This window comes from Schistocerca americana, chromosome 1 (assembly GCF_021461395.2).
Source record: "Schistocerca americana isolate TAMUIC-IGC-003095 chromosome 1, iqSchAmer2.1, whole genome shotgun sequence".
In the NCBI taxonomy this organism is placed as follows: domain Eukaryota; kingdom Metazoa; phylum Arthropoda; class Insecta; order Orthoptera; family Acrididae; genus Schistocerca; species Schistocerca americana.
In genome coordinates, this window is record NC_060119.1 from 188,024,513 (window position 1) to 188,051,128 (window position 26,616).

Here is a 26,616-nt window from a genome sequence, read left to right on the forward strand (position 1 = left end):
ACCTGGAAGCAGTTAATTCCATAAAGTATCTGGAAGAAGGTATTAGGAGTGATTTAAAATGGAATGCCCATATACAATTAATCGTCGGTATAGCAGATGCGAGACTGAGATTCATTGGAGGAATCCTAAAGAAATACAGTCCGAAAACAAAGGAAGTAGGTTACAGTACACTTGTTCGCCTACTGCTTGAATACTACTCACCGGTGTGGGATCCGTTCCAGATAGGGTTGATAGAAGAGGTAGAGAAGATCCAACGGAGAGCAGCGCGCATCGTTACAGGATTATTTAGTAATCGCGAAAGCGTTTCGCTGATGATAGATAAACTCCAGTTGAAGACTCTGCGAGAGAGACGCTCAGTAGCTGGGTAGGGGCTTTTGTTGGTTTCGAGAACATACCTTCACCGAGGAGGCAAGCTGCATATTGCTCCTTCCTATGTATATCTCGCGAAGAGGCCATGAGGATAAAATCAGAGAGATTAGAGCCCACACAGAGGCATACCGACAATCTTTCTTTCCACGAACAATACGAGACTGGAATAGAAGGGAGAACCGATAGAGGTACTCAAGGTTCGCTCCGCCACACACCGTCAGGTGGCTTGCGGAGTATGGATGTAGATGTAGATGTAGATGTAGATGTATTAAACTGCATCGAAACTTCAGTATTTTTCTCCTTCCTACTGTGTTTCCGCCAATCGGACGTTTTGTGCCCGTTCTAGACGTCTAAGTACATTGACCTTCACGTGTGTCGCACTCACTGAACACGTGATTGAAATGTGTCACTGGTATTTTGTTTGTATCCCTTTGGAATTCCGAAACGCAGCTTTCTAAAGCTCTTTCTCTGTCCCTCTGCAGATGTGCCATTACATGCGTTTCTCCCATCTGAGTCACCTGGTCGGGTCGTTGACTTTCCACCTGCCATCCCTTTGAGTGGTTTCTGTGATAACCACTGCGGCGCGCCTTTGCTTCTACCCTTGTCTCTCTGGCTTTCAAACTAAATTCCCTCACACTGCTTGTTCCACCTTTCGCTCAAAGACAACCATTATACAGGAACGGTGTGTTAATTACCATCGATTGACTGTCATCCCTTTTTGCATTACATACTGGTAGGCAAAATTGCTCATAACCGCCGAATTATGTTAGGAGTCATATTCACCTTCTTGTTGCGATGTATAAAGCTCTCATGTAAGGTGCGAATCGGAGCTTCATTTATTCTGCGACCTTACAATCACATTTAACAGGATTGGAAGGCACGCAGTCTTACACCCCACAGTGGCACGGTGGCTGCATGGGGGTTGACTCTATGCTCGACCATCAGTATGTCGTGTTCCATTGACACCCACACAGCGGCGGCTCCATTTGCTACGCCGCCAAGAGTGAATTCACTATGGGTAATGTCTCCGAACGTATCCCCATATGGTGAAAGGTGGGGTCACGTAATGCATCCTGGAACATTGTCGAACACGATCGTTTTTGTGGTCCATGTGTCATGGTGTGAGGAGGCATACTTTTGCATGCGTGTACTGACCTCTAAATCTTTGAACCTGGTAAACTCCCCGGTCAACGTTATTGGGACGCTGTAGTCCTTCCCATATGCATCTTTTGAGGGATGCAGTCGGCCCTTACTTCATTTTTTATGGCTGACAATGCACGACTGCATTGAACAGAGCAGGTGGAAGAGCTCTTGAAACGAGAGATGTGCCACGAATGGACTTAGATTCCATGGAGTATGTGTGAGACACGTTGGAGAGACGTATTGCAACACACCCACATGCACATGCACCGCACGCACAAATCCTTACCACCTTTTAGCATGGTGAGATACATTGGAGAGACATATTGCAACTCGCCCACATGCACATGCACCGCATGCACAAGTCCTTACCACCCTTTAGCATGGTGAGATACATTGGAGAGAAGTATTGCAACATTCTCATATGAACATGCACCACATGCACAAATCCTTACCACCCTTTAGCATGGTAAGATACGTTGGAGAGATGTATTGCAACATGCCCATATGCACATGCACCACATGCACAAATCCTTACCACCCTTTAGCATGGTGAGACGTGTTGGAGAGACATATTGCAACATGCCCACATGCACATGCACCACATGCACAAATCCTTACCATCCTTTAGCATGGTGAGATGCATTGAATAGACATATTGCAACATGCCCACATGCACATGCACCACATGCACAAATCCTTACCACACTTTAGCATGGGAGGACGTTGCAGAGCATGCCTTGTTGTTTGCGGTGTTCACACATCGTATTAACAACCACATCCCCGCTTTTCTAATATCCAGGGGACCATCGCAAATCGCTATGACTTCATTGTAATTCTTGTCTTTGAATAAAAATCTCTTTTCTGTTCACCTCGTTGTCTATTTCATTCAGTTACCTTCTGCACTATACTGTAGCGCTTCTTTCTACGTATCTTTCAAGTTTCATTGAGTTATGCCACTTGGCAGTGATAAATTATGCGGAAGTTATTTTCGTTCTTACGTTTCACACATTATCGGCATCTGGCCTTTCTTCCTGCAATTCGCGTGGTGCATGGTGAATTGGATTCGAGGGGCTGTGCTGTAATGCAGCTTGCACTACGTCAATATGTACTTGACACACAGCGAGACGTTCACTTCGAGGAAGGTCTTTGACACTAGCTGTCCCTTTACAGTTTTTAAACCACTCATAACGTTTGTCTTTGCCGATGTTACCCGCCGATGCTGGCGTCGATAATTCTGCAGTACCATTGTTACATTGTTATAGATTTGAATTTTGCATGCCAGGTGACACATTGTGCCTTCCCAGGTCTGTCGCCATTTGGAGGCTTTCGAAGAAAAATCTACAACAAAGGACAAAGGAAAAAGGACCTGACAGCTGTGAAATGTTTTACAACAAACAACGATTCTCTAATAGTTTTTAAGCTACGATTTTTTCAAATGATAGCTGTACGTTATGGACGCTCCGTACAGTATTTGCGCCCTTTTCCTGAGTGCTCTAAACAGAACAGCCTACAGATCTGCAGCTTAACGTCCACGCTATTCGGTAGTGACTAGTCAACCTCCAATCGCTGTCCTTCGTCGAAAATCATTGTTTGGAGCTCAACTACTGCCTCTCTATACCTGAGTCGTCTCTAATCTGCAACTAAGATTATCTATATGTTTACAGCTCTTAAGTTTATCAATGCATACACAGACTATTTAAACTAACAAGGGGACCCTCCATAATGTAAATCACGGATTTCGATGCGCTTCAAATATGTTGTAGAGGCACCCTGAGTACCTGGCTATCCGGTTTTTTAGCGACGGGCCTTGGTTTTTGAGAAAATCGATTTTGAAGTTCACTGCACGCAGTGTATATCCGTAACACTACAAACATTCCAACCAACTCAGCATAGCGCAGCGGTACAGGTTCACGGCAACCGCACTGGGGGTACCTTGATCGAATCCTCCTTTTGTACTTTTTCTTTTTTTCAAACTCGACCGAATTTTTCAATTTTATTTCAAAGAATATCAACAAACAGTGTAAAGTGTGCAAAATTATAAAGATATATTCAGTTATTAATTTTCTCAAATATTCATTCCGTTTGTGGTTCGCAGTTGGATTTCCAAATGTTCGTACAACGGTCGCTTCTTGTATTGCCTGAAACCGGTCTCCACCCATTATCGTCCCCTCTCCAGTGAATACCGTTAGCCGTAACGGGAACCCCGGCTCCTAGTTGCGGCAAATGAGGATGCGAGTTGCATTCTTTTACGTTCGCATCTAACTACAGTGTCAGTTGCTCGCAAAGCGTCTCTAATGCCGCGTGTTATAAAAATTCTGTGAAATGGAAGAAGCAAGTGTTTCTGCAGTAGTGAAGCCAGAAGAAGCTCCAGAAGTAGAGGAGTTGAACGAAGAATCAAAAGGCGAAACCACAAATGCCATTAAACTACTACGTGAGCAGGATTCAAACACGGTACCTCCAGAGCGATAGCCGTGAAACTTTACCGCTACGCTACGCTGACTTTCTGGGAATATATGTAATGTTACGGGTATAAAGTGCGCAATGAACTTCAAAATAGATTTTCTCAAAAACCAAGGCCCGTCGCTAAAAAACCGGATAGCCAGGTACTCAGGGTAAGTGCTTCTGCAACATATTTGAAGTGTATCAAAATCCGTGATTTACAGTATGGAGGGTCCTCTTGTGAGATATATATTTTTTAAGGAAGACAAAGCATACGAGTGTTCTATAATCAATAGCGAAAAGTTACAAGGGTGAAGATACACTATCATACAGGCAAAAACTTACCAGTTTTATGTCTGCAAATTAGCCTTTTGCGAGATAATGGTGAATGTGTGGTTACGAGCCGCCACTGTCGTCGTTGTGAAATAATAACAGTATTTGAAGTGTGAATGTTTCGACTGACTGCCCAAATACTTTGGCTTAAATTTCAGACATGTCCTGGCTAACTTAACAAGAAATACACTCTAAGAAAAAAAAGACGCACTACAAACGAATTATCCGAATGCAATGGAAATGTACAGACAAACAACTGTTTGCAATTTCAGAAAAACTGGATGATTTATTCAAGAAAAAGAGCTTCACAAATTGAGCAAGACAATAACGCGTTCGGCCGCCACTGGTCCTCATGCAAGCTTGCTTTTGATTGACAGAGTTTATGAATGTGCTCCTGATGGATGTCGTGCCAGATTATGCCCAATTGCCGCGTTAGATCTTCAGAATCCCAAGCTGGTTGGAGGACTCGGCCCGTAATGCTACAAACGTTCTGAATTTGGGAGAGATCCGGCGACTTTTCTTACGAAGGTAGGTTTCGGCAGGCACATAGACAAGCAGTAGAAACTCTCCCTTTGTGTAGGCAGGCATTATTTTGCTGAAACTTAAGCCCACGATGGCTTACCAGACATAGAAAGTCGTCAACGTTTCGTCGGGCTCTAAAGGTGGAGCGGATGACAACGTAGGGTGTCCTGCTACGAAATGAAATGGCATCCCAAACCATCATTCTTGATTGTCGGGCCGTGTGGCGGGCGGTGTCAGGTTGGTATCCCAGAGCTGTCCCGGAGGCTCCAGTCACGTCTTCGCTGGTTATCGGATTTTAGTTCGAAGCAGGACTTCAAAAATGGTCCAAATGGCTCTGAGCACTATGGGACTTAACTTCTGAGGTCATCAGTCCCCTAGAACATAGAACTACTTAAACCTAACCAACCTAAGGACATCACACATCCATGCCCGAGGCAGGATTCGAACCTGCGACCGTAGCGGGCGCGCGGCTCCAGACAGTACCGCCTAGAACCGCTTGGCCACTCCGGCCGGCGAAGCAGGACTCATCACTGAAGACAGTTCTACTTCAGTCAACAATATTCCAGCCGAAAACGTGTCTGGAAACGCCTCGGACGGTATATATTACAGACCATGCAGACAACGTTAACAGTAACTTCCGACTTTGAGCAGGTGATACAGTTATCTATAATGATGTACAGCCTTAAAGAAACTGTACAAATATTCAGTCAGATATTGGTAAGATTTCAAAGGGGTACAAAGGACAGCAGTTTGTTTTTAATGTTCAGAAACGTAAATTTTTATATTTCACAGAACGAGAAATCGTAGCAGTCTATGACTATAACATCAGTGAGTCACAGCTAAAATCGGTAGATTCATACAGATATCTTTACTTTGAATGGACGTGAAACGGAACGATCACAATGGTGCAGTCGTGGGTAAGGCAGGTAGCAGACGTCGATTTATTGGTACAATACTAGGTAAATGCAGTCAGTCTGCAAAGGAGATTACTTACAAATCACTGGTGCAACCCTTTATACACTCATGCTCATAAATTAAGGATGATGCTGATACATGATGAACTACGCTCTGGTGGGCGGTTTACGGGTTTAAATCACCTTGGAGTATGACCGTGCTGTGCATTTGACCTGCGGTCGTCGCACGGTGGCGCTGGCAGCAGTCCACATACGCAGAGGTGTGATGGTGCATGTCAAAGTACGGTGCAATCTCAGAAATGCAGACGTTTTCAGACGTGCAAATGGTGACTGTGTGTTAAAAATGGTTCAAAGAACACTTATTGATGACGTTATGAGGGGTAGAATGCTAGGGGGACTGGAGGCTGGTCAAACACTGCAGGCCGTAGCACGGGCCTTCGATCTGCCAGAAAGTGTGATCTCACGATTATGGCAACGATTCCAACAGACAGAAAACGTGTCCAGCCGCTACAGTACGGGACGTCCACAGCGTACAACACCACAAGGAGGCCGATATATCGCCATCAGTGCCCGCAGACGGCCACGTAGTACTGCAGGTGGCCTTCCTCGGGACCTTACCGCAGCCACTGGAACAGTTTTCTCCAGACACACAGTCTACAGACGACTGCACAGACATGGTTTATTCACCCAGAGACCTGCAAGGTGCATTCCACTGACCCCTGGTCACAGGAGAGCCCGTAAAGCCGGGTGTCAAAAACACAGTACATGATCATTGGAACAGTGGTCCCAGGTTATGTTCACTGACGAGTCCAGGTATAGTCTGAACAGTGATTCTCACCGGGTTTTCATCTGGCGTGAACCAGGAACCAGATACCAACCGCTTAATGTCCTTGTAAGGGACCTGTATGGAGGTCGTGGTTTAATGCTGTGGGGTGGGACTATGATTCGTGCACGTACACCCCTGCTTGTCTTTGACAGAGGAACTGTAACAGGTCAGGTGTATTGGGACGCCATTTTGCACCAGTATGTCCGCCTTTTCAAGGGTGCAGTGGGTAATACCTTCCTCCTGATACATGATAACGCACGGCCCCACCGAGCTGCCTTCGTGGAGGAGTACTCTGAAACAGAAGATATTAGGCGAATGGAGTGGCGTGCCTGTTCTCCAGACCTAAACCCCATCGAGCACGTCTGGGATGCTCTCGGTCGACGTATCGCTGCACGTCTTCAAACCCTTGGGACAATTCAGGAGCTGCGACAGGCACTGGTGCAAGAATGGGAGGCTATACCCGAGCAGCTGCTCGACCACCCGATCCAGAGTATGCCATCCCGTTGTGCGGCGTGTGTGCGTGTGCATGGTGATCATATCCCATATTGATGTCGGGGTACATGTGCAGGTAACAGTGGCGTTTTGTAGCACATGTGTTTCGGGACGGTTTTCTCTACTTATCAGCGATACCGTGGACTTACACGTCTGTGTCGTGTGTGTTCCACATCTGCCTATGCTAATAGCGCAAGTTTTGTGTCGTGCCAAGTTGTGTGGCATCACATTTTGCAGTTATCCTTAATTTATGAGCATGAGTGCAGAATATTGCTGAAGTGTGTCGGACCCGTAGCAGATAGACTCACAGGGGAGATTGAACATATACAGAGAAGGGCAGCACACTCTGCGGGAGAGTGTCACAGATATGTCGAAAGAACTTAACTGGCTGACTCTTAAAGACAAACGTAAAATATCGCGAAAAAGCCTACTTACAAAGTGTCAGGAATAGGCTTTGAATGATGACTGTCGAAATATTACATATTGCTCCCATAGTGATTGTGAGAACGGGATGGGGCTAATTACAGCACGCACAGAGGCATTTAAACAATCTTTCTCCCGCGCTCCATACGAGAATGGAGCAGGATAAAATTGGACGTACACTCTGCCGTGCACTTCACAGACGTTTTCAAAGTATAGATGTATATGTAGACGTAGAGGTGTAAGGAATGAGGGATGGGTATGAAATCAGTTAAGATGAAATAACATGAAATTGTACTAGTGAAAATCGATCCAAAATGCTGTACTAGGAAAGTAATGAATGTGTCTTGACGTATCGAAATTCGTACAACACCAGGAATCTAACCGAGATTTTCTGACTCCTTTGGTGTACTGGGAATGGTCGAGTGACAGGGAAAATTTGTCCTATTTGAGTATCCGTTATGTTCATGCTGTGCCTCATATATCGTTGTGCAATTTTATTGACATATCCTTTTTGGCGGGAGCGTGTCCAGTGATCATTTGTTTCATGCTAAAAGTCGTCAATATGACCCCTGCACTGAGTTCGATCTGTCAGCATGCATAGCTCTAAGTTGTTTTACGATGTTATTGTTAGTGATTTCTATCGGTTCGAGTCGATTTTCTGCGAGAATGCGTCATCTCGCTTGGTGTGTTTCCGATAGATCGAGACCAGGGTGGAATATTGAATCGATAGCTGAGCATTGATTTACATTTGTATTCCTCGCCAACCGCAGAGTATTGGAACGGAAATCTATCACGTCTTGAACACCGGCAGCTGGCTAGTTCTATTCAACGTCATAACGCCACGCTTACAAGAAACGCGAATGCCTTAACTGGAAATTTCCTCTAAAATATTCTCAGCTAGGACTCCCTTTGCCCCACTCTCGGGCTACTGGGATATGCTAGTTGTAACAATAAAAATAAACTAAAATAGCTCAAATACTCCGGTTGCGACCAATGTTTTCGTGACGTTTCCCTAGATTGCAAGGCAAATGGAACTAGTAATCCTCTCCTATCATTCACAACTGGGAACCAGTCTACCCCAATATTAACTACTGTGTCAACTGACGGGCTACTTGAGAAAGAAGTGGCGGCTCCAAGGTCCGGGAAAAGAAAAAAAATTGCGAATCTATAATGGGCCTAATCCCAACCAGCCTGTTCTTTTTCTTCGAGAATGAAAGGACGAATAAAAAAAATACCGACCTTCCCTGAATGAAACATTTAAAACATGCAAAAAATTAGCATCTTTTGCGGTTGGCAGCGACACGGGAACATTGCAGATTTCGAACAAATTCTCGATTCACACACACACACACACACACACACACACACACAAATACACCTCCATATCCATACACATGAAGGTGTATTTGTGTGTGTGTGTGCGTGTGTGTGTGTGTGTGTGTGTGTGTCTCCATACCCACACACATCCCTCCCATGAACCATGGACCTTGCCGTTGGTGGGGAGGCTTGAGTGCCTCAACGGTACAGATAGCCGTACTGTAGGTGCAACCACAACGGAGGGGTATCTGTTGAGAGGCCAGACAAACGTGTGGTTTGTCTGCAGCCTTTTCAGTAATTTCAGGGGCAACAGTCTGGATGATTGATCTGCCCCTGTAACACTAACCAAAACGGCCTTGCTGTTGTGGTACTGGGAAAGGCTGAAAGCAAGGGGAAACTACAGCCGTCATTTTTCCCGAGGGCATGCAGCTTTACTGTATGGTTAAATGATGATGGCGTCCTCTTGGGTAAAATATTCCGGAGGTAAAATAGTCACCCATTCGGATCTCCGGGTGGGGACTACTCAGGAGGACGTCGTTATCAGTAGAAAGAAAACTGGCATTCTACGGATCGGAGCGTGGAATGTCAGATCCCTTAATCGGGCAGGTAGGTTAGAAAATTTAAAAAGGGAAATGGATAGGTTAAAGTTAGATATAGTGGGAATTAGTGAAGTTCGGTGGCAGGGGGAACAAGACTTTTGGTCAGGTGAATACAGGGTTATAAATACAAAATCAAATAGGGGTAATGCAGGAGTAGGTTTAATAATAAATAAAAAAATAGGAGTGCGGGTAAGCTACTACAAACAGCATACTGAACACATTATTGTGGCCAAGATAGACACGAAGCCCACGCCTACTACAGTAGTACAAGTCTATATGCCAACTAGCTCTGCAGATGATGAAAAAATTGATGAAATTTATTATGCGATAAAAGAAATTATTCAGGTAGTGAAGGGGGACGAAAATTTAATAGTCAAGGGTGACTGGAATTCGACAGTTGGAAAAGGAAGAGAAGGAAACGTAATAGGTGAATATGGATTGGGCCTAAGAAATGAAAGAGGAAGCCACCTGGTGGAATTTTGCACAGAGCATATCTTTTCAAGAGTTATGAAAGAAGGTTGTATACATGGAAGAACCCTGGAGATACTAAAAGGTTTCAGATAGATTATATAATGGTAAGATAGAGATTTAGGAACCAGGTTTTAAATTGTAAGACATTTCCAGGGGCAGATTAAAACTGAAGAAACTGCAAAAAGGTGGGAATTTAAGGATATGAGACCTGGATAATCTGAAACAAGCAGAGGTTGTACAGAGTTTCAGGGAGAGCGTAAGGGAACAATTGACAGGAATGGAGGAAAGAAATACAGTAGAAGAAGAATGGGTAGCGTTCAGGAATGAAATAGCGAAGGCAGCAGAGGATCACGTTGCTAAAAAGAGGAGGGCTAGTAGAAATCCTTGGGTAACAGAAGAGATACTGAATTTAATTAATGAAAGGAGAAAATACTAAAATGCAGTAAGTGAAGCAGGCAAAAAGGAATACAAACGTCTCAAAAATGAGATCGATAGGAAGTGCAAAACGGCTAAGCAGCGATGGCTAGAGGACAAATGTAAGGATGTAGAGGCTTATCTCACGAGGGGTAAGATAGATACTGCCTGTGGTGTCACCGCCCGACACCACACTTGCTAGGTGGTAGCCTTTTAAATCTGCCGCGGTCCGCTAGTATACGACGGACCCGCGTGTCGCCACAATCAGTGATCGCTGACCGAGCGCCGCCACACGGCAGGTCTCGAGAGACTTACTAGCACTCGACCCAGTTGTACTGACGACTTGCTAGCGACTACACTGACGAAGCCTTTCTCATTTGCAGAGAATATAGTTAGAATAGCCTTCAGCTAAGTCAATTGCTACGACCTAGCAAGGCGCCATTTATTCTTTGCTATGTATCTAATGAAGCATGTACAGTAACAAGACCAATGTTCACCAATTGTGGATTAAAGTTAAGTATTCCAGAAGCTACGTACTTTTCTTTATAGCATTCATTAAGTATCCTGTTTCAGACTTCACGCCATCCTGCGTGAGCTTATAGCGTGCATTTCGGCTTCCTCAAACAACACGGTGTTGGCACTTCTGCCGACACATCACTGCCTGCAGGAAAATTAAAGAGACCTTTGGAGAAAAGAGAACCACTTGCATGAATATCAAGAGCTCAGATGGAAACCCAGTTTTAAGCGAAGAAGTGAAAGCAGAAAGGTGTAAAGAGTATATAGAGGGTCTATACGGGGGCGATGTTCTTGAGGACAGTATTACGGAAATAGAAGAGGATGTAGATGAAGATGAAATGGGAGATATGATACTGCGTGAAGAGTTTGACAGAGCACTGAAAGATGTAAGTCGAAACAAGGCCCCGGGAGTAGACAACATTCCATTAGAACTACTGCGAGCCTTGGGAGAGCCAGTCCGGACAAAACTCTACCATCTGGTGAGGAAGATGTATGAGACAAGCAAAATTCCCTCAGAAGTCAAGAAGAATATAATAATTCCAATCCCAAAGAAAGCAGGTGTTGACAGATGTGAAATTTACCGAACTATCAGTTTAATAAGTCACAGCTGCAAAATACCAACGCGAATTCTTTACTGACGAACGGAAAAACTGGTAGTAGCTGACCTCGGGGAAGATCAGTTTGGATTCCGTAGAAATGTTGGAACACGTGAGGCTATACTGACCCTATGACACATCTTAGAAGAGAGATTAAGGAAAGGCAAACCTACGTTTCTAGCATTTGTAGACTTAGAGAAAGCTTCTGACAATGTTGACTGGAATACTCTCTTTCAAATTCTGAAGGTGGCAGGGGTAAAATACAGGAAGCGAAAGGCTATTTACAATTTGTACAGAAAGCAGATGGCAGTTATAGGAGTCGAGGGACATGAAAGGGAAGCAGTGGTTGGGAAGGGAGTGAGACAGGGTTGTAGCCTCTCCCCGATGCTATTCAATCTGTATATTGAGCAAGCAGTAAAGGAAACACAAGAAAAGTTCGGAGTAGGTATTAAAATCCATGGAGAAGAAATAAAACCTTTGAGGTTCGCCGATGCATTGTAATTCTGTCAGAGACAGATAAGGACTTGGAAGAGCAGCTGAACGGAATGGACAGTGTCTTGAAAGGAGGATATAAGATGAACATCAACAAAAGCAAAACGAGGATAATGGAATGTAGTCGAATGAAGTCGGGTTATGCTGAGTAAATTTGATAAGGAAATGAGACACTTAAAGTAGTAAAGGAGTTTTGCTATTTGGGGAGCAAATTAACTGATGATGGTCGAAGCAGAGAGGATATAAAATGTAGACTGGCAATGGCAAGGAAAGCGTTTCTGATGAAGAGAAATTTGTTAACATCGGGTATAGATTAAAGTGTCAGGAGTCGTTTCTGAAAGTATTTGTATGGAATGTAGCCATGTATGGAAGTGAAACATGGATGATAAATAGTTTACACAAGAAGAGAATAGAATCTTTCCAAATGTGGTGCTACAGAAGAATGCTGAAGATTAGATGGGTAGATCACATAACTAATGAGGAGGTACTGAATAGAATTGGGGAGAAGAGGAGTTTGTGGCACAACTTGACTAGAAGAAGGGATCGGTTGGTAGGACATGTTCTGAGGCATCATGGAATCACCAATTTGGTACTGGAGGGCAGCGTGGAGGGTAAAAATCGTAGAGGGAGACCAAGAGATGAATACACTAAGCAGATTCAGAAGGATGTAGGCTGCAGTAGGTACTGGGAGATGAAGAAGCTTGTACAGGATAGAGTAGCATGGAGAGCTGCATCAAACTAGTCTCAGGACTGAAGACCACAACAACAAACAACAATCCATACACATTATAAAAATGTATGTATGCATGTATGTTCCACGTCTCTTCCTAAACCACTGGTCCGATTTCAGCCAAAGTTGGTACGCATATCACATACTGTATGGAAAGAATCGCTGTGGGAGTAAAAGCCATCGTATTTGATAATGGGAGCACTTAGAGACAACAACGATCTTTACACATAATTTAAAACCTGAACGAAACTGTTTCTGCTTGACAATCCCGTCGTAAACATCTGGACTGATTTCAACCAAACTAGGTGCAAAAATTTTTGGGTAGAAACCATGAACTTTCCGTTCGGATGGGGGTGAAATCGTGGAAAGAGAAAGCAGGGAAAGAATTGGATGGACAGAAAGAGGTAAAGCTGACATGGACATAGATATGGGAGAGGAGGAGACAGACAAAGTTGGGGTGAGAGAGAATGTAAACAGAAAGGAAGAGGAGGAGATGGAGAGACGGAGGGTGGAGGAGGAGATGGACAGAGAGGAGGGTAGGGAATAAATTTTACATACTATAAATTAAATTAGTCATAGCATTTTCCTGTCGTTACATCATGAGTAATCACTGAAAGTACTGTAGGGATTTGTAACCGGTTTTGACAAGTAGATGGACTGGTCTATGAGGAATGTTTGTGTACAATTTATTACCGCTACGGTGGGCACGTTGTCTGGCCGTAGATACTCTGTGCTACCCTTGCAAAGCTGGTGTATACACTGATCAACAATGCCTGACAGAGAAAGTGAAGCATCCAATTGGGCAGGAGAAAACTGACAGAAACTTAACGGGTTCAGATGGAATGTGATGTTATTTCAGTGATTACAAAAACGAGTCAAATGTACAAAGAACTTGGTAGTATAAGCCTACTTACCAGTGTGACGTTGCATTCTGGATGCCTGCACTGATTCAGTTGGATAGGGTGTCGTAAAGCCGTTATGTCCTCTCCTGAGGCAAACCCTCTCTGTTGTCAGAGATCCTTGATATCTCTGATACTGGCACTACAACTTCAATGACATCTGAGCTAGTCACCATCTGTTCTGTCGTGGACTGATATTGGGATCTTGTCACACAGGCAGTTCATAGAGACATGTGCCATGTGTGGGCGAGCATTGTCCTGTTGAAAAATGGAACGTGTGTACTGTCAGATGAGAGGTAACACATGAGGACGCAGGATGTCCGAAACGTACCGCCGTATCGTCAGAGTTACCTGAATGCATACCCGATGGCTCCCCACACCATGTCCTCACAAAATGCTGAGACAATGTGACCTCTCCCATGGCCGCAGTCCCATGCGCCGAAATAGTGATCCGGTATAGTGCAGAAACACGATTCATCGCTAAACACAATGCGACGCCGTTGATCAACAGTCCGTTCTTCTCGCTCACGGCACCTCTCCAAAAGCAGCCGTTTGTGTTGTGGTGGTAATGGCAGCCTAGGCAAGCTCATTAAGAGTGCAATGGGAATTCCTCTGTTAAATCCAGAGAAGGGAGTGGATAGGTGGAAAGAATACGTTGAAGGCCTCTACGAGGCGGAGAAACTTGTCTGATGACGTGATAGAGGAAGAAGCGGGAGTCGATATGGAAGAGATAGGAGATCCAGTATTAGAACCAGAATTTAAAGCAGCTTTGGACGACTTAAGGTCAAATGAGGCAAAGCGGACAGGTAACAGTCCATCGGAATTTCTAAAATCGTTCGGGAAGTGGCAACAAGATGACTATTCACGTGGGTGTGTAGAATGTATGAAACTGGAAATATATCATCAGACTTTCTGAGAAACATCGTCCACACAATTCTGATGCCAGTAAGAGCCGACAAGTACGAGAATTATCACACAGTCAGCTTAATAGATGATGCATACAAATTGCTGACAAGAATATTATACAGAATGATAGAAAAGAAAGTTGAGGAAGTGTTTTATGACAATCAGTTTGGCTTCAGAAAAGGTAAAGGAACCGAGGTGGCAGTTCTGACGTTGTGGTTCATATTGGAAGCACGACTAAAGAAAATTCAAGAAACGTTCATAGGACTTTGTCTATCTGGAAAAATCGTTTGACAATGTCAGACGGTGCAAGATATTGGAAGTTCTGAGAAAAATAAGGCAGGAAGGAAATATAAGAGTAGAAGACCAAGAACAAGGAGCTCTGATTGAAAAGGTTGTAAGACAGGGATACAATTTTTCGCCCCTACTGTCCAGTCTATACACCGAAGAAGCAATGATGGATATAAAAGAAAGGTTCAAGAGTGGAATTAAAATTGAAGGTGATAGGATATCAATGATAAGATTTGCTTATGACATTGCCATCCTAAGTGCAAGAAAAGTACCATTACAGAACATACTGAACGAAATGAACAGTCTATGAGTACGGAATATGGAATGAGAGTAATCGATGAAAGACGAAAGTAATGATAAGTAGTAGAAACGAAAATAGCGAAAACTTAACATCAGGAAGAATTTAAGGAATTCCTGCTACCTAGGTAGTGGAAATGGAAATGAGCGTTTGGCGTCATTGGCCGGGAGGCCCCTTGCGGCGCAGGTCCGGCCGCCTTGGTGCAGGTCTTATTACATTCGACGCCACATTGGGCGACCTGCGCGCCGGATGGGGATGAAATGATGATGAAGACAGCACAACACCCAGTCCCTGAGCGGAGAAAATCCCCGACCCAGCCGGGAATCGAACCCGGGCCCGTAAGACGGCAATCCGTCACGCTGACCATCAGCGATCGGGGCGGACTACGTAGGTAGTCAAATAGCCCATGACGGTCGGTGCAAGGAGGACATAAAAATCAGACTGAAGCCGGCAAAAACGGTATTCCTGGCCAACAGAAATCTACTAGTATCAAATATAGAGGTTAATTTGAGGAAGAAATTTCTGAGAATGTACGTTTAGAGCACAGCATAATGAAACATGGACTGTAAGAAAATCGGAAAAGAAGAGAATCGAAGCATTTGAGATTTAGTGCTGCAGGATAATGTGGAAAATAAGCTAGACTGATAAGGTAAGGAAGGAGGAGGTTCTCCGGAGACTCGACGAGGAATAGAATATGCGGAAAACACTGGCAAGAAGAAGGGACATCTGTTAAGACATCACGGAATAACTTTAGAAGAGGGAGCTGTAGAGAGTAAAAACCGTTGAGAAAAAACTGAGGACGTGTGTTTGCAAGTAATGCTCCTAGAAGGAGAGGTTCTTGTTGTGGTGAGACGCGGTCGACCAGGACCTTCACTACGACTACGCCTGCCCTAATGCTGCCATGCAGTGTCATGCAGTAGTGTATTCATATACGAATACTCCATAAATATGGATACTTCGTGATTCGACCAGCTGACCAAAGGGACATCCACAATGAGTCCCCTTTAAAACTCTGTCTGGCGCTGGTAACTCTGTCTCACATGAGTACATAGCAACTCCGTCTCCTTCGCAGTGATCATTCAAAATCTGACGCTGTTCACGCCCCTCATACACCCTGCCAGATATGGTAGCAACACTAAACGTGAATAACACCAATGGATCCTGGTGGCCTATCTGTCGCGGAGGACAGCAACTCTAATCATTTACATACCCGGCGATGGTGTGAACGTGTACCAAGTTACATTGAAATCCGAGCTTGTCTTCTAGGTGCTTTAATTTTTTGTCAGCTTTGTATATAAATATGGGATATCATTGACCCGGAATTAAATTAAAAAGCAGTTTCATCCCTCGCTCCTGATTCTGATCAGGGTTTTAGCGAGGGGTTTCACTAGTTGTAAGACAAATTGCAGAAGTGAAAATCCCCTACCACATATTCCCAACTTGGACTCCCCCTGCCCCTCTACCGGATAGCCTGATATTTGGTGCAAAAGAACTGGGATTCTCACTGGGTCACGACTCGAAAAGCCAGTTGTACAGTTCGGAATGGGGAATGAAACGTATAAAATTAAACTAAACTCCGTCCGAACAGGCCTTGGAAGGCCCAGCGGTACCGACCGGCCGCCGTGTCATCCTCAGCCCGCCGTTGTCACTGGATGCGGATATGGAGGGGCATGTGGTCAGCACATCGCTCTTCTGGCCGTATGTCAGTTTACAAGACCGGCGCCACTACTCCTCAATCAAGCAGCTCCTCAGTTTGCCTCACAAGGGCTCAGTGCACTCCGCTTGCGCTCAGCAGACCGGATGGTCACCCATCCAAGTGCTAGCACAGCCCGACAGTGCTTAACTTCGGATATCTGACGGGAACCGGTATTACCAACGATAAAACGTGTTAAACCAACAAAAAACAAAAAAAGAGCGCCAGGAGGCACGAGCAAGCCTCTGAATTCCTAGAGTATGGACTGTCTTAGCGAACTGATAACTATCGAATGGATTTGAGGAAATAATTCTGAAGTACCGTGCTTACCGCTATTTGATAATGATCTGTTCTTGTACCTAGGAGTCATACTGGAACCATGTGAAACGAGAAATGTGTCCCAAACGTAATTGCACATGTAGTATAATCTAGAAGATATTGGCAGTTCAGTTTAACTGGTATTATGTATATGATGCAAGTCCACAGAGGTCGTGACGTCGTATATAGCTGCTTCGTCATGACCTCTGAATTTCTTTATGATAGCCCAACTGCTGTAAAATACACAGAAATAGCGCTATAAGTTGACTAGCATCAAAAATCAACTTTTATACCCACAGAGCTTTCCAGTTGCTGAAGATATCTCTGCTCACAGCAACATTTCTAGAGACGAAACAGGTAGCAGGAGGTGTTGCAAGAGTCAGCTGGAGGTACTGTATGAAGTCCCACCATTCCGCCCATTCCGCTACGATGTGAATCAGACGGCGGAGGAAAGGTCACGTACAAAATGACTCACCGCGGACAAGGCATCGGCATGATGAAAATGCGTCAGGCTTTGTGTTTACGAGACGTGATGTCATTGAAACACATGGACGACTACACAGTTACTGGGAATGGCACACACCGGAAACTTGTACTTGTAAGTAGATGCACGTCTAGAAGTTTCCAATGGTGCCTAGCCAGTGTGTAGGCAGTCGTGTATCCGCGAAGACGAATAGCGTCGCATAAGATATGCTCCTGAAGTTCTCCGAAGAATAGACGTCGACACAGCTGGCGTTCTACGAGGTATAACAAAATAGAAAACGGACCGCTTACGTCACTAAGGAACTATACTCTCTGAGTACTTTAGCATAAGAGAGGCGTTGTCTCCGGTGGCTCGTTAGAAAGTAATTGCATTTCGTTTGATTTCTTTCCCCCACTTATCTTTATATCCGTATTGACCTGAATAGGTTTGCACAACAGTGCAAATGTCGATGTCGTGCGCTGTGCGTCTTGTTTGGAAGCAAACTTCATCCATTCACTCACGGTGCTCGCTATTAATAGGAGTAACGCCCACTTTAGGTAAAGTTCAGATGTATGGCGCGTTGACGCACTCTAATGCTTGAGCGAATTTCAAAAGAATTTAGATGACGAGAGCTAGTGTGCATTAATCGCTGCAGTTACCATCTCGCAGTCTTTCGGTTGCTAATACCTTGCAAGCGGTTGTCCAATGGCAGAACTACACTAGCACTAATCATATACAATTGGAAACTCGACCACATCGGGCATAATTTGTCAAGTGTGCAAAGTTGCTCGATGAAATTAAAAGACATTGTGCTCCTAACACCAGATGAGAAGAAGGACTGAAATATCTGACAGATTTGAACCGTACGTAATGTTTGCTCACTGGATCGGAGCTCTCGATGGTAAACATGTGTGAACAGAAAATACAGAACATTCAAGTTCTTATACTTAAACATTTTTTTCTCTACTGCTATGTCACTATGACTGTCGCTTTATCTGGGTAGACAGCCGGCCGGGGTGGCCGAGCAGTTCTAGGCGCTACAGTCTGGAACCTCGCGACCGCTACAGTCGCAGGTTCGAATCCTGCCTGGGGTATGGATGTGTGTGCTGTCCTCACGTTAGTTAGGTTTAAGTAGTTCTAAGTTCTAGGGGACTGATGACCTCAGCAGTTAAGTCCCATAGTGCTCAGAGCCATTTTTTTTTTTTTGTAGATATTCGCGCATACAGAAAAGACAGCGACTCAGGAATTTTCAGAGATCCGGTTCAATATGAAAAAAATCATTGAAAAATGTTAGGATACGCCGAAACAAAGGCCATTCGCTGAAAATCACGACATGCCACTTCCTTACGTGATCGTGAGTGATGAAACGTTTGTACTGATAGAAAATTTAATGGGATCCTACAGTGTAAAGCAGTCGTATTATGAAAAAAAAAGAATTAACTGTCGACCAACTTTGGCACATACGTAAGTGAGTGCACTTCTGGTGTAATAAGGGGAGACTACTACATCGGTCAGGAAATGTCAGTGTGGATTATTTCGAACACATATAAAAACCGATTATAGTACTTCACAAGTACGCACATTGGAAAGAGTGATGGATTTTAGAACGAAATCTCACAAGTATAAATGCTTCCCACAATCCTCACCAGAGGATAACGTTCGCACTAAATTTACCAACAATTTTGCTAACAAATTTGAAATATGCAGGGCGTATGATACGAACGAAAGTGTAATTGTTAATGACAGAATTCTTCTTACCAATATTTTTTTCTTCAGTCATTTCCCTCACAGCAAATTACATCCTTCCTTCCCAAAGTCGATGTCTCAAAGTATTATTTCTGTGTATTTCCAACGCTATATTCCAAAATGCTAGCCTTTTTGCTGCTTCGTCAGTTAGTAGCTCGATGCCAATATTTTGGCCTTCGCTCCCACTTATTTTTCGTAATGTCCAACAAAGAAAGATAACGAATATCGGTCTGGTCATAGCGGGAACGCGCTATCAACTAAACAGCACATGGGCGTCTCTTCTTTGTAACAGTGCGTGAACGCTCGTTCATCTGCGTCTAGAGCGGGGGTGACTAACCCTTTGGCTTACCTCGGCTACATTGGGAGAAGACAAGTATTTCTGCGCCGTACATAGTATAAATGCTGAGGAAAAGAATGGGAGGTGGGGCGGGGGAATTGTCGGAGATATGAAATTGAGCTGTGGCTGGCTCGTGTTATGCTTTGCATTAGACCTTTGTCACTATTCTGTGATTAGTCTCCCGCGGTTATCGCGATTATGCTGTTATCCTCTCTCTCTACGAGTCGCAGCAGCAGCGTGTATCGATATTCGCACCCTTGTACTATCTTTGGCTTCGCACTTATAGTTTCCGGCTGTGCCGTGTGTGACCAGTTGGTCGGTTGGCGTGGAGCGTGGCGCGTGTCTGGCCGGGGCCGCTGGCGATGTCCACGCGTGGTCGGGTGTGAGGGGCTGTTCCCATTGCTACGAGGTCCGTGGCTCGCCGATCCCGGACACGAAAGTTGAGTCATTAGTTAATCTACCAGCCAGCCCCGACTGTTCACATTCTGTTGTTTGAATTTTGTTGTGGGCTGTTGGGACATTCCTGCGAGCGACAACGTGTGTTTTCAAGTTGGCGAAATTCTAGCGGCTCTCCTGTGGAGTTTAACTTAACTCGATTATTTTTGAATTGAAGTGCACCAGCTGACTCTTCTGCCTCGTGGCCGTTAACGTTCCGGTTACTTGCACTGGCCGTTGACGTAAATTCAGGTAGTGTATTTTCCTCGTCGTGTTGTGACTGTCCAGTACGGCTTGTAGTTTGACAGCTGAATGTGTAATTCGTTGTGGGCGCAGATACCTTCTACGTTGTTGCATTGACTCCCCTGTTGTGTGCTGGTTGGGTGGAGCGGATGTTATCCTGTCACTTAGTCCGTTGACTGTCTGTCGGTTGGGTTGCCGTAGGATTGAGAATTTGTTGGGCCGACTGCCTCTCTCACCTAAGCGAGCGTTGGTGTTCGATTTCCAGGCCGACCCTTGCAAACTTCTCAGCGCCGTTTGATGTGCTGCCTTTTCTTATTTGTCCTTGTTGTTGGTTTATGTATGGCTTCTAGTCGAGTTAAAGTTGTGAGATTGTTTGGGCCTTCAGCCTGATTTATAGGAGTTTTAAGATAAGGCCTTCTGCCTTTTAAATTCAAAATCCTGTTTTTGAGAAATTATTGGTCTTCTGCCGATTTTAAATTAAAGTTGTTTTGTAAATAAGTTATAGAGAACTGCAACCAGTCACTTTTTTGAATTATAATGTTTTATTCCATGAACCGGTTTTCGAACCTTTTCAGGTTCATCTTCCGATGGTTTCGGGAAGTTACATCATTACTGGTAGTAGCATAATGCTGGGTGCTGGCTCTATGGCAGAAAGATGGGTCACACTTTAATGTATCGCCATGACTATAGACAGATCGACAGATAAGCTATAGTCATGGCGATACATTAAAGTGTGACCCATCTTTCTGCCATAGAGCCAGCACCCAGCATTATGCTACTACCAGTAATGATGTAACTTCCCGAAACCATCTGAAGATGAACCTGAAAAGGTTCGGAAACCGATTCATGGAATAAAACATTATTATTCAAAAAAGTGACTGGTTGCAGTTCTGTAAAACTTATTTACATTCAATATACAGTCACGATTCTAAAATATCCGTAATGGATAGTGATAATAAAGTTGTTTTGCCCTTAAGGCGTGAGATTGTTTGGGCTTTCAGCCTAATTTAGAGAAATATTTTAACATGAGGCCTTCTGCCTTTTAAAATTAAAATTCTTGTTTTTCAGTCTTAATTGATTGACCTTCAGCCGGTTTTAAATTAAACTTGTTTTGCCCTTGAGGCATGAGATTGGCGAATTTAGCCGGGAATTAAGTTTTAAAATTAATGTTTGGCTTGCTCTGTTCATAATGTTTTCTTCACTCTTGTAATGTTGGTCAAATGAATAAAGTAGTATGTTGGAGCGCAACTGACAGCCACTCATTTTGGCCCCTTTCCACAAATTAAACTATCTGTCCTGTCCTGCGGGTATAGCAGGAGATTTCAGGAATCATAGAACGTGAAATATAACTTTGCATCTGGGAAACTAATGTGTCAGTAGGAGGTCTGATCGAAGTAGTTGTAACTCAAAGGGTGTTTTGAAGGCGTTCATCTGAGCTTTGCTTCTATTTTACTATTTGTGTGTGTTATTCTTGAAAATAAATGTTTACAAACGTACATATTCCCAAAAAAGACGATATACAGGGTGTTACAAAAAGGTACGGCCAAACTTTCAAGAAACATTCCTCACACACAAATAAAGAAAAGATGTTATGTGGACATGTGCCCGGAAACGCTTAGTTTCCACGTTAGAGCTCGTTTTAGTTTCGTCAGTATGTATTGTACTTCCTCGATTCACCGCCATTTGGCCCAATTGAAGGAAGATAATGTTGACTTCGGTGCTTTTGTTAACTGCGACTCATTGCTCTACAGTACTAGCATCAAGCACATCAGTATGTAGCATCAACAGGCTAGTGTTCATCACGAACGTGGTTTTGCAGCCAGTGCAATGTTTACAAATGCGGGGTTGGCAGATGCCCATTTGATGTATGGATTAGCACGGGGCAATAGCCGTGGCGCGGTACGTTTGTATCGAGACAGATTTCCAGAACGAAGGTGTCCCGACAGGAAGACGTTCGAAGCAATTGATCGGCGTCTTAGGGAGCACGGAACATTCCAGCCTATGACTCGCGACTGGAGAAGACCTAAAACGACGAGGACACCTGCGATGGACGAGGCAATTCTTCGTGCAGTTGACGATAACCATAATGTCAGCGTCAGAGAAGTTGCTGCTGTACAAGGTAACGTTGACCACGTCACTGTATGGAGAGTGCTACGGGAGAACCAGTTGTTTCCGTACCATGTACAGCGTGTGCAGGCACTATCAGCCGCTGATTGGCGTCCACGGGTACACTTCTGCGAACGCTTCACCCAACAATGTGTCAATCCTCATTTCAGTGCAAATGTTCTCTTTACGGATGAGGCTTCATTCCAACGTGATAAAACTGTAAATTTTCACAATTATCATGTGTGGGCTGACGAAAATCCGCACGCAATCCTGCAATCACGTCATCAACACAGATTTTCTGTGAACGTTTGGGCAGGCATTGTTGGTGATGTCTTGATTGGGCCCCATGTTCTTCCACCTACGCTCAATGGAGCACGTTATCATGATTTTATACGGGATACTCTACCTGTGCTGCTAGAACATGTGCCTTTCCAAGTACGACACAACATGTGGTTCGTGCACGATGGAGCTCCTGCACATTTCAGTCGAAGTGTTCGTACGCTTCTCAACAACAGATTCCGTGACCGACGGATTGGTAGAGGCGGACCAATTCCATGGGCTCCACGCTCTCCTGACCTCAACCCTCTTGACCTTCATTTATGGGGATTTGAAAGCTCTTGTCTACGCAACCCCGGTACCAAATGTAGAGACTCTTTGTGCTCGTATTGTGGACGGCTGTGATACAATAAGCCATTCTCCAGGACTGCATCAGCGCATCAGGGATTCCATGCGACGGAGGGTGGATGCATGTATCCTCGCTAACGGAGGACATTTTGAACATTTCCTGTAACAGTGTTTGAAGTCACGCTGGTACGTTCTGTTGCTCTGTTTCCATTCCATGATTCATGTGATTTGAAGAGAAGTAATAAAATGAGCTCTAACATGGAAAGTAAGAGTTTCCGGACACATGTCCACATAACATATTTTCTTTCTTTGTGTGTGAGGAATGTTTCCTGAAAGCTTGGGCGTACCTTTTTGTAACATCCTGTATATATAACATATGACTGTACGGCGAGGGATATTTGTCCCAGGCCAGTTATTATTAGTAAAAGTCCAACAAAGATGCTGTTAGTTCGCATCGACTGACAATAGTTTTAAGTCGATGACTTCCGACAAGTACCGACGTGAGGCAGAGGTCAGACCATTGTGGCCGGACAGTACAGTACAACCACGTTATAAAGAACTTTCTCTCCTGTGGGTGGGGTGTAAGGGGAATGTGTATGATAACCGGTGCGGGGTGGCGGAGGGCGAAGGAACCAACTCCTGCCATCAAGTGCAGTACTAACACATTTTGATTTGTACCGATCGTTTGCTGTGATAGAAATTGCACACAAAAGTAAAGATTTCGTGAAAGCCCATTCATGTTCAAATGTGGTTCTTTTTTTGTATCAATAGATGTGATATCAAATTAAACCTGTTACAATGGCATTTCGATACTCTTAAATAGCAAACACTCGAGTAACTGCAGTCAAAATTATGATTTCTCAGTTTTCTATCGACTTTTAGCTATCAGAAGGTGGTGAATGAGCATCTTTATCACAACTATACAGAAACAACATACAGTTGAATAGTACGGGGGTTACTCGAAAAGTTAGGAGCGATCGCTCGCGAAATGGAAAATACAGTGAAAATCTGATGAAGCTATGCACAGGTGCGTTGGGCACTGTGTCTAGTACGCCCGTCGATCGCATCATGTCGTTCTTTTCAGTTCTGAGCTCAGAGTGGGAACATAAAGATGGTTAGAAATTAGCGTCTCCCGCCAAGTATGGGGGCCTGGCGAAAGATTTCGCCTGAAGCTATGCAATCCACATAACTGTCATGCAGTTAGTTCTACCCGACAATTCTCGGCCGCACTCTGCAGGGGCAATGAAGATGCTGGTGCAGCGTTTTCGATGGGAAGTGTTCGATCACCCGCAATACAGCCCGTAATTGGCTCCCCCTGAGGTTCATCTCTGCTCAAACGAACCGCTGGCTATGAAAATAATATTTTGACACAGACAACGAGCTGCAGTCCAGAGTAGAAAATTGTCGAAAAGCACTGGCGCTTGTCTTCCATAACGAGAGAATTGAAAAGTTGGTACGACGCTACGACAGATGTCTAAGTCTGAGCGGCGACTGTGTAGAGAAGTAGCAGGAAGGTGTGCCTAAGTGTTGCAAATACAACAGTCTTGATTTTCACTGTGGTTTCCATTTCACGACCTATCGTTCCTTACTTTCCGAATATCCATCGTATTTCCATGCAGTAATTTCATTATGCGTCTCTAAATATCTAGTTACGCAGTTGCAGCTGAAGTAGCCGTTAAATACCAGACCAGCGCGTCTGGCGGATTTGCCGTTTATAAGAAAATCGCTGTGGATTCAAGTACAGCAACGGGTGGAAATGTTAAGATCGGGATGGACCAATGAGATAATATCTTGCGGCGGAAGTTTCAAGTTGAGAATATTCGATTTTATCATGCCATTAGTTACATAAACGAAATTTTATGGAATTCTTTTGCCGATCATGCGATAGATGCTCATAGATACCTTCTGCCAGCATGCGGTTCATGGTACGCTAGTTGGATACCCCTGGTCTAGAGATATTTTTGCTGCGTTAACGCTAGTCAAAACGCGTTCATATGATCGGTTGTAAGTTGGAGGTTAGGTATCTAAACGCGATATATGAAAACGCGTGCCAGATTTCCATCATTTCAACATAGCCTTGCTGTTCACCCTCAAGCTTGCAATCAGTACTGCTCAGCTGCGTCTCGGGTTGATTTTTCTGGCAGTTTTAGTTGTAGATTAGCTGTGACACTGGGCAGTATGGATAGGTTTACTGAATACAAAAGAAAAGCGGCACAACGAAGGTATGCTGAGCAGCTCCCACATCAGGGTACTTTCCATCTGTGCAGAGGCGTCTACGAGACACAGGATCCTTCAATGTTTTGTGTTGTACGATGTAGTGATTTACTATCATGGAGATATTTTCAGAGATATAAATGCACGGTCCAGTCACATTAGTATGACCACCTGTCAAAAGCTTGCAGATGTGCAGGAAGAGTGTCATGGAGGTTCTGGAAGTACTGACAGGAATGTGAAGCCATGTCGACTCCAGTGACGTGGCCAGCTGCTCTAGGTTCCTCGATTGAGGATTGTAAGGGATCCGTGATCCCACGAACATAGATATTAGTGTCAGATGCCCAGGTCGATAGTGCACAGGAGTCGATTGTCGAGCGATGCAGGAGGCAGTGAGACGAGTGTCGAGTGAGCAGTAGTACTAGAGATGGTTAAGAATGGTGGTCGAGTGAGTTGTAAACGGTAAATTCACCGGAATATGACGAATGAGCGCGTCCCACTGATCGTCGTGGGGTGGACCCTCATCGATACCGATTCGCGAGTGATATGAAACCAAAAGTGACAGGTGCCGAATTACGTGATTAGCGTCAACCGCGTCGGCCAGCAACAACCATGGATTGCAGTGAGGATTCTTGACAATGTTAACCATCATCACAGCGTGTGACGAAGAACATAAAATCAGCAACCAATAAAAGATATAACTGTGATTAGATGTGTGAGGCGAAGGTAGCAACTGCCTCAGGATTTGTGTGTTAGTAGAAATATCAGTTTTATATTGGAACAAATAAGCCCTCGGTCACAAATATTAAGTGAAAATTGACCTGGCTTCGACGCTACTATGAGCGTCGTCTTCAGAATTAGACTAACTGTACTAAAACATATTAGGTATTTAGTACATTAATAAAATTAAAGTTTGTACTGACTCGAAAAGATGCAGTACTTACAAGTCACATATTAAAAAAGATCTAAGCCGGAAAGGCGACGTTATGAACAGTTGTGAGTTGGCGAGCCGCTAAGGGCTGCTCGTACTGTGAACAAGGGTTGCAACGAGACTGAGGTGCCCACTTTAGAAAGTGTGGGCAAGTAAACATGGTGTTGCTACGAGCGCCATCTAGTAGCCGCAGAAACAACTAGGCTACTGTACATTCGAAATTAGGCACATGAAATTGTGATGCAGCTGATTCAGGCATAACGTAAGCATTAATAATAACAGGATGAAGTTACATATTTATCTGCTTTAAATAGACATATTTTGTAACGTAAAAAACGTTAGTTATGACATACAAGAAAACAGCAAAGATGTGACAGGGAAACATTTCGCTAAACTGCATGAGGAAATCTGAATCAAAGATCAAGCAATGAATGGCTTTATACAGTCAAAAAAGTTTTTATTTCGCAGCTGCAGCTGTTCGTTGAGAATGAGGCCATCATGACGAGTGAGATGTTTGAAAAT